Below are 9,727 nucleotides of genomic sequence, written 5' to 3' on the forward strand. Positions count from 1 at the left end.
GTGAGGACAGTGAACGGACACATGGCTGAGCATTGCTTGACAGATGGACTGGAGGTTACACAGATAGCTGAAGGATGGAGCGCTAGTTGGATGAATGATGGAGGGCAGGAGGGGGCGTTTGACATCTTCGATTTTCCCCCAGCAGAAATAATCAACAAAGACCTGGAGCAAGTAGACGCAACCTAATGTATGTGTGTGTGTGTGTGTGTGTTTTGAAGCAGGTCTGAGAAGAAAGCCTGATGTGAATAACTGGACGTCTGTGATACAGTCTCGTAAACCAGATACCAGTTTACTGATGCTCGTATGCATTTAAAATAACTAAAAACCAATTAATTTGTTCCAGCCCCCCAGAAATATACTATTAATTAATTCAATTCACCCTCCTCCCCGTCCAAACATAACAAATATGTTGATAATGTAAAATAATAATAATTAAGAAAATATTTTATATTATTTTTATAGAAAATTGGTGAGGGAGGACTCAATTTAGATGATAGAGAGACAGAGAGAGAGAGAGAGAGAGAAATCGACAGGTAAAATGACCTAGCGAGGGGCAGTGATTGAGACAAATGCTGCTCGGTTGACCACTCGTAACTAGATATTTCCTCGTATCAAGAGCAAAATCTTGCAATAGTTTCAGACTCTTTTATATCTTTTATGGAATATTGGTATTTCCTGAAGCTCATATTATGGGCGGCCCACTGTGTTAATGACATCACATCATTATTTTAGACTGAAAACAACCTAAATGAGTAACATGGAATATTGGTATTTCCTGAAGCTCGTATTATGGGCGGCCCACTGCGTTAATGACACCACATCACTATTTTAGACTGAAAACAACCTAAATGAAACAGAGAGCTGATTTTCTTTTTCTCCCCTCTCTTTTCTTTGCGGCGTCTTTTCTCTAAAACCCTGTTTCAGCAGGGAAGGCTCTTTTCTTTCCTGCTGGAACAGTGAGAGCCGGGGCAGCCCGAGGTGAGGGGAGAAGAACATACGCTGCAGTAACAAGTGAGATGGAACAAATGATAACAGATCTGGTGCCAGAAAGCACAGTGTAGTAGACACCGAGCAGGTGCAGGTAAAAACAGGTTTACTTTGTCAAAGGGCATATTTACAGATGGGTCGGGGCCGACAGGTGTCAGCGCAGACAACGGGTCAATCAACACTGGTGAAACAGGACTAGACAATAGTGAGACAACCTTTAACTTATTTCTGTCTCGGTTTCTACCTGTGACAAAAACTTTCCAACAGACCTTAGATGCTCTCTTAGATCTCTGGAGCATCAGGAGTTGTTTTTTTGTGTTGTTGTTGTTGTTCTTGTGTTTACGGCTAGTTTTGCTTCTAGGACAGCAATTTTGTTATACTTATCCTATTATATATTTTACTGTGCAGGATGGATGGATGTTGTCATTCTCAGTGGAACAAACAATGCAACAAAGTCAGTATCAAAGGGCTAATTTAAAAAAAAAAAAATCTCAAGTCAATTTTGCAGCGTCATTAATGCAAACAAACGGGATAAAGAAAAAATGTTTTACCTGTGCAGTAGTTACTTCTTCTGGTCTTCAAGGATCCTCACAGATCTGTCAAAGGAATTAGAATATACAATCTGATTAATAACAGCTTTGGGTTATCACGATTCATTGTGATCACTTTTAATTATTATTAATTCAAATAAATCAACATTCCAAAATATGACTGTTTTCTGTATATTGTTGAATCATGATGTGTGAGATTCACAATTATATGGATTTTTCTAAACACAAAAATGGCTTCAATGGACAGTTTAAATCAGTGATTTCAAAAGTGAGGTGCTGGGCCCCCTTTGTCCCTCTGCCACCAACCCCTCAAATTGAAATACTATTGAGAACCTGAAAAAGTATATTTTTTTATCTGTACAAACCACTGTATGAGTTGCTGCCACCTAGTGACTGGAGGCCTGCTAACATTCAAGCATTACAGCAGTGGTACACTTATGTGCAGTGTAAGTGTACATCCACCACCACCCCCCCACCCACCCATTGCATTCCCCCCCCCTCCCCCTGCATTGTTCCCTAGTGTAGCGGGTTACTGTCCCCCTCTTTGGCTAACCACATACTTGGTGTCTGTGAGGGGGATCTGCTGTTAACACACGAATTTCCCAAATGTGGGTTCAATACATTTTTTCTTTATTATTATTATTTTAAACCAAAAACATGTTTGGTTGGTAGATCTTTTCTGATGTGGCTAACATATAATTTTTTTCCTCCCACTATAGGGCTGTCACAGGATTTTTAATTAAGGATCAAACGCCCCCTCCCTCCCCCCACGTACACACATGACCACAGTGTAGACAGGCCTATTGATTTTTTGTGGTAACACTGCCCCTCACTCCCACCAATACATATGTAAATGTGACACTTGACACTTGCCACCTGTCCCCCACCTCACTGCTGCATGTCACACTGTTCCACCTGCGTGAGCGCTTTGATCGGTAAGCCTTTGGACTTTGTAGAGTTAATGGTTTTATTTGGGTTTAAAGGAAAGATTCAACAGTCTTTTCGGGTAGTTTTTCAGCAGTGGTACCTTTTAGTACATGTTGTGTATCCATTTCTTGTTATCCTATTTTTCTACAGAGCTCCTCTGTTCTCTGGAGCCGCACACCTCCAAACTTCTGACACTTAAACAATGTAAAATGCATTCTGTATTTTTTTAAACATTTAACACACACAGACACGCAATGAAATGTAAAAGTCAAGCATAAAGGCTAAATGTTCAAATGCTTTTAACCTTTTCTATGCCATTTAATGGGAATATAATTTTGTCGGGCTGGATTAAAAAGCCAAATGGGCCGCATCCGGCCCCCGGGCCCGAGGTTGCGACTGCCCGTTTCACACATACAGAAACCCGCACACCTCCAAACTTCTGACACTTAAACAATGTAAAATGCATTCTGTATTTTTTTAAACATTTAACACACACAGACACGCAATGAAATGTAAAAGTCAAGCATAAAGGCTAAATGTTCAAATGCTTTTAACCTTTTCTATGCCATTTAATGGGAATATAATTTTGTCGGGCTGGATTAAAAAGCCAAATGGGCCGCATCCGGCCCCCGGGCCATAGTTTGCCCGTGCCTGTTCTACACATACAGAACAAGGCTGTTTGAAAAAAATGAATATGTTGAACACCAACCTGAACACTCAGTGTTTTTACATAAAGTGAACTGTTTTCTACCGACCAATGAGACGCCAGCGTATCAAAGAGGCTGCAGCACAGACGACCTCCCAGGACCAGGACGGCTTCCTCTCCCTTTTCCTTGCTCTATACAGTATTTCCCCCTGCTGCTTTTATCCCATTCCCTTTTTGCTTTTCTTTCAGCTCCATTTCCCTCCACAGTTCCATCTTTCCCTCGTGCACTTTCCTGCCTCCATCCCTTCATTCGTCCTGCTCCTAAAAGGATTCTTGTCAGGATGAGAGGGGGAGAGCGGGTGATTGGAGAAGTGGGGATTCTAGGGCTTTTGTTTTTTCTTTCCTGCGCTGCACACATAATACATGTGCCTGTGCACTCATGCACATACAACACACAAGCGGCTACATCTACACATCTAAAACCGGACAAATAGGAGAATGTCTCACCGATCCCCCAGAGAGGAGGAGGTAGACGAAGGAACAGAGAATTCCCACTGTTCCCACAGTGATGTCGTTAAATGAAGCCCAAAAAAAGAAAAAAAAAGAGAAGAGAAAAATATAAAAACAGTACAAAAAATAAAACAAAACAAAAATCGAATCATTAATATGACTTGATAGCCTCCTAAAGCCCGAGGGTCCTCACGGTACATGATGGCTTCCTACATTAAAGCATGAAGAAAGATGAAGACATATTTCCTTATTTTAGCTGCTTCCTTCAGGGGTCTGCCTGCATCTCACACCATTTTTTTCTACTTCCTCCAGTGTCACACAAACCATCCTTATGTCCTCTCCCATTATGTCTCCGAATGTTTCCTAGGGTCTTCTAATTTTCTCCTGCCTTGCAGCTCCAGCTCCAATATCCATTGTCCGACAATTTGACTATAACTCTGCTCAGCATCAGTCCGTCCAACAAAGCTTTTACCCTAATGTGCACTTTTAAAAAAGGAGTTCGTTCACATGTGGAAAACATCTGGTATAAAATAAAAGTGACTTCAAATTGTACACAATTGTATATGACAGGGTTGTTGGGTTTGTAAATTAAAAATTAAATTAATTATTTAAATTAATATGTTTAAATTAATCAGCTTTGAGATGCTTAAATTACCATCTGAACGCCCAGAGTGCATCTGTGGAGGCTTCAACCTACACACAAAACCCTAGTATATGTGTATATATTAAACACATTCAAACATACCTGAACACAGACACTAAAATATTCTTCCTAAATTCACCTCAAAAAATATTTTATATGTGAAACACAACTTTAGTTCCATCGCTAAAAAAACCCCATTAAAACAGCAGAAAAACACAACATGTCACTACTTTGTCAAACAACAACAATACTCACTTCATTAATTTGCTAAAGACTCTTCACCATGAACAAAAAAAAGTAATAACATTGTTTTTAGGCATAAAAACCACACGGTATTTATCGACTTACCATTAATTGGTTGATGTTTGGCTGCTTTCTCTCTGACATTCCCAGGAACACTGCTAACATGCTAACTAGCCGTAGCCGTAGCTGCTGTGGTTCTCTCAGTGGAGCTCCCCACGGCCTCAGCTGAGCTCCAGGAAGTCTTTGTCCACTTCAGGTAAATCATTTGACACTTGAAATGTCATCTCAAATATTTCTATCCTTTTTAAACCAGCAAGAAAAGCCATTGATGTCAATGTTTTCCCCCCAGGCCTGTCTCACTGACCTGCACCTCCCAAACAAACACCTGCTCTGATTGGATGACAGTTTGACATGGCCCGGCCCTGCCCACTTAGACATGCTTCAAGGAACAGGTTAGCCAGAAATGACCTCAAATCAATCCGTTTTTTTGACTGATTCAATTTGCCGTCACACACACGCAGCCTGATGGTGGGGTGGAGAGTGAGTGTGTGTGTGTGTTACACCTTTGTGCTGTTGGTCACTGGTTCAAGGCCTCAACACCATTTTTATTTTGTAGATCAGAACCCTGACAGCAGACACTCTTTATCTTCATCTTCTTCAACTCATTAATCCAGTAATAATCTGATATAAATATAGATTTCAAGATCCCAAAGGTTTTAATTTATTTCTCTATTTTCTTTAACATCTTTTTCAGTTTGATAGATATTTGCTGCATAACAAAATAAAACAAAAAAAAACAACACTTAAAAAAAACAGTTGAGTTCCCAAGCAATATATTTCCATGGATAACTGCTTTAAGACATGATTTATCCCAATATGTGGCAACTGATGTGAGGTTGCGGTGAAAAATGTTACTCAACACATCTGGATTTGTGAACATCTGCGGAGGAGGAGGAGTGAAAGTGAAGGTAGGAGGAGTGGAGTGCTCCAGATTAAAGGAGTGTTTACAACGCCCCGGGTCTCACGTCGTCCACCCTTCCATCTTCTTCACCACCACCACCACCTCATCTCTGATCCTTTTCTTCTCCCAGTCAAAGGAAAACTCCTCCATTCCCTGCATTCTTCCAACATTCCGGCCCTGGCTTTACCTTCTCTACCTCTCTCACTGTATCAACATCATCTCCTCCTCCCTCTCCTCCTCTTTCGCCTGTGGCTATCCGTCTGTCTGTCTCCATCCCTCGCTCTCGCCCCTCCTTCCTTTGCCCTTTCCCTCCTCCCCCTCTCTTTCCCAGCATGCTCCACTAGGCCAGCAACTGCAGGGGGCTCGCCTGAACCCCCCACCCCCAGCAGGGGCCCTCCAGCTCAGGCTGGCTGAGAAGCAGGCACCCTGGCACATCTCCAGCAAACACACACACACTCACACACACACTCACACACACAGACAGACACACACACACAATTGTTCAGTCTTGCTGTCCTTGTGTGTCTTCGCTCTATTAGCCTTTATTTTATTTTCTCACGTTTGCTTTTAACAATTTTGTTTTTGTACTCGTTCTTCTCCAATGTTCTCTCAGAATCTTAGTAAGAACTTTTTATTTTTTATTTTTACAATTGTTCAGTCAGGTTATACTTTTGCTCAGTTCTCAGTTCTGAAAAATATGCAAAATGTGTGTCAAAAATCCTTCAAACAATCTCTTCAAATATTTTATCTACAGGTTTAAGATATTCAGTTGCTGTCACAGAGGAGCAAAGAAAGTGGAACACGTTCACCTTTGAGAAGGGAAAATTCAAGACTGCACTTATATTTAAAAAAAAGCTCTAATAAATAATAAGCAATTAAATGTTTTAATTTGTTTGTAGTTAAATATATGTCAGTTACTTAACTGATGGTTAGTGTCGGAGGATATTTTAGTGGTGTTATGATAACTATCATATCATCTGCATATTGTTTTATATGTGAAGTAACATGTTGCTTCACCAGTCTTGCGACTGTAAAACCATTGACTTCACTGCTTAAATACACCAGATATTCTACAGTGTTGTAGTACTTCAGCCAGGAATACGCCCAGGTTTGTAGCTTCTGGACGTATTTGTTTAAATAATTCACTGTCTGGGAAACAACATCGTTTTAACTGGAGACTAAAGTTGCCGTTCATTTTCACATTTTCCAGTAAGGGTTTTTACAGAATAGGCTTCGGGAACACATATGGCAGATCTAATATTGTAACTGTAACTGCTGTTGTCAGCATAGTGATCATGTGATCTCTGATAACAAAATAGGTCAGATGTTAAGTCATGTGACGTTACTCCTAGCAGCACGGGATATCGCAGGTTTTCTGTAGCCTGTTGCTTGTGTAACTCGACCTTTGGAATTATAATGGGAATGACTCTAAATGTCTATAATATGTGTGGGATTAATTCATGAACATGTAAACGTTAATGTGATAGAGGAGAGAAGAGACTGAGAGAGAGAGAGAGAGAGAGAGAGAGAGAAAGAGAGAGAGAGAGAGGCCCTTCATAATTTGGTATTTCCTTTTTAGAACGGGGAGGAAAGGCCAGTGCCCTCGTTTCATGAGCGCACACTCACACACACATACAATCGAACACACACACCCCTTAATGACCCTTGCTTCCGGCCTCAGGCACTGAGACCTTAGAGACAGAGAAAATGGCAAAGGAGGGGGAGAATGAAAACAAAAATACGAAGGGAAGGATGGATGGATAGAAGGATGGATGGATGGATGGATGGTTGGATGTTGAATGGATGGATGGATGGATGGGTGGATAGATGGATGGATGGACGGATGGACGGATGGACAGATGGATAGATAGATGGATGGATAGATGGATAGCTGGATAGATGGATGGACGGATGGACAGATGGATAGATAGATGGATGGATGGACGGATGGACAGATGGATAGATGGATAGATGGATGGATGGATGGATGCATGGATGATAGATAGATAGATAGATAGGTAGATAGATAGTTGAGTGAGCTTAACTGTAAACTGTAAACAGGTATAACCAAAGGCCTAAGGTGAGACCCACCCCAACCCACACAAACAAACACACAAACACACACATAGAGACACACACACACAGATAGCTATGAGAGTTCAACTGGAGGTTAGACCTTCAGGCTCCATGGCTCAAGAGAGACAGAGAGAATTCATAAGCAGCTGATTCAGCGTGCCACTGACTGGAGTGATTACTGCAGATGCACCAGAAAAAAGGGAATGGAAATTTTTGCAAAAACATTCAATGACCCCGCACACTGCAAACCGTTTGTGCTGCACTCCAGTGTCCAAGGACAGAGCACGAGTGAGTAGGAGGCAGGGTCAGGAATTAAATGGATTTCAAATACCTGCAATTGCCCTTAAAATACACACCATGGGCGCTCTTAATGGCCCTGTAAAAGATACAGTTAACTTTTGCAACGCCTAAGTGGAAAATAGCCCGTGTGTTTTTGTCCTGTAGGGCATGATGTGATCAGAGTGTTTGCCTTTTACATACCAAACAATCCAGTGGGTTCCAGGCTCACAGTCTACAACAAGTTGCAGCAGAGAGGATGTTATATTTGTCAATGGACACACACACACACACACACACAACAAAATGTGTCTTCTGCATTTAAGTCATCCATCAACAGCGACTCTAATGGACATTTCTGGTGCTTGTTCAACACAGCACTGCCGGGGCAGCTCCACTACAGTGACCCATGAATCTGATACCTAACCAGGGTCCTACCCAGAGCCATGTTTTTTGGTGTTTTCTATATCAATAAAATAAAAACAAACCAGTGAGACTCTTTGTAGATGAGTTTCTCCTATTCAACTTGCAAAACTGTTCCGCCCAACGTGGGGCTCGAACCCACGACCCTGAGATTAAGAGTCTCATGCTCTACCGACTGAGCTAGCCGGGCTACAGATAGAAGCACACATCCTCAAAGTTTCTCCATAAGTCAACAGGTCCTAAAGGGTATGAAATTTAACTAAGGAAGACAATAAGGTGGTAGTTACCGGTCGATCTGGTACCTAACTAGGTTCTTGACCAGAACCAGAGTTTTGGTGTAATACAGTATATCAGGGAATAAGTGAACTGAGACAAATGAAAAAAAGAACACAAAAACACACTCAAATTTTGTGCAAAAGTGTAAAGGTCCTAATCATACAGAAATTTAGGAAAATTTTAAATTTAGTTCCTGCCCAGAGCCACGGTTCTGGTGTTATACATCATATAAAGCTATAAGTGAGAAGAATGAAAGAGTTTCCACCAATGATGTTTTTGGATATCACTGTAATACTCTTCCCTGTGGCATTTCTTCTTATCTGAGTTTGTCCTGGTAGATCTACAAAACTGTTCCGCCCAACGTGGGGCTCGAACCCACGCCCCTGAGATTAAGAGTCTCATGCTCTACCGACTGAGCTAGCCGGGCTGGAAGAACACATAAACACACTCAAATTTTGTGCAAAAGTGTAAAGGTCCTAATCATACAGAAATTTAGGAAAATTTTAAATTTAGTTCCTGCCCAGAGCCACGGTTCTGGTGTTATACATCATATAAAGCTATAAGTGAGAAGAATGAAAGAGTTTCCACCAATGATGTTTTTGGATATCACTGTAACACTCTTCCCTGTGACTTTTCTTCATAGCTGAGTTTGTCCTGGTAGCTCTACAAAACTGTTCCGCCCAACGTGGGGCTCGAACCCACGACCCTGAGATTAAGAGTCTCACGCTCTACCGACTGAGCTAGCCGGGCTACGAATAGGGTGTCACTCCCTCAAAGTTTCCTCCAGAAGTCTACAGGTCCTAAAGGGTATGACATTTAATTAAGGAAAACAATAAGGTGGTAGCGACCTGTGAATGTGGTACCTAACCAGGTTCCTGCCCAGAGCCACGGTTTATGGTGTTATAGGTATATAACAATAGGTCACAAGAACAACGAGTTCCTCCATATGATGATCTTCAATATGATTGTGATCCTTTTCACCAGTGTGCAACACATTGTCATTTATTAATAGCTGAGTTTGTCTACAAAATTGTTCGCCCAACGTGGGGCTCGAACCCACGACCCTGAGATTAAGAGTCTCATGCTCTACCGACTGAGCTAGCCGGGCTACAGATAGAAGCACACATCCTCAAAGTTTCTCCAGAAGTCTACAGGTCCTAAAGGGTATGAAATTTAACTAAGGAAGACAGTAAGGTGGTAGTTACCGG

At 41.5% G+C, this 9,727-nt stretch overlaps 4 non-coding genes across 4 annotated transcripts; all 4 read right to left on the minus strand.

The window, feature by feature from the left end:
- Positions 1–8,360: 8,360 nt before the first annotated feature.
- trnak-cuu (transfer RNA lysine (anticodon CUU)) lies at positions 8,361–8,433 on the minus strand. Its single transcript has one exon. It is a non-coding gene; the product is annotated as a tRNA-Lys (tRNA).
- Positions 8,434–8,873: 440 nt separating this feature from the next.
- trnak-cuu (transfer RNA lysine (anticodon CUU)) lies at positions 8,874–8,946 on the minus strand. The gene has a single exon. It is a non-coding gene; the product is annotated as a tRNA-Lys (tRNA).
- Positions 8,947–9,196: 250 nt separating this feature from the next.
- On the minus strand, positions 9,197–9,269 carry trnak-cuu (transfer RNA lysine (anticodon CUU)). Its single transcript has one exon. It is a non-coding gene; the product is annotated as a tRNA-Lys (tRNA).
- A 285-nt stretch (positions 9,270–9,554) lies between these two features.
- On the minus strand, positions 9,555–9,627 carry trnak-cuu (transfer RNA lysine (anticodon CUU)). Its single transcript has one exon. It is a non-coding gene; the product is annotated as a tRNA-Lys (tRNA).
- Between the last annotated feature and the right edge of the window lie 100 nt (positions 9,628–9,727).

This window comes from Cynoglossus semilaevis, chromosome 8, assembly GCF_000523025.1.
Source record: "Cynoglossus semilaevis isolate Cse_v1.0 chromosome 8, Cse_v1.0, whole genome shotgun sequence".
In the NCBI taxonomy this organism is placed as follows: domain Eukaryota; kingdom Metazoa; phylum Chordata; class Actinopteri; order Pleuronectiformes; family Cynoglossidae; genus Cynoglossus; species Cynoglossus semilaevis.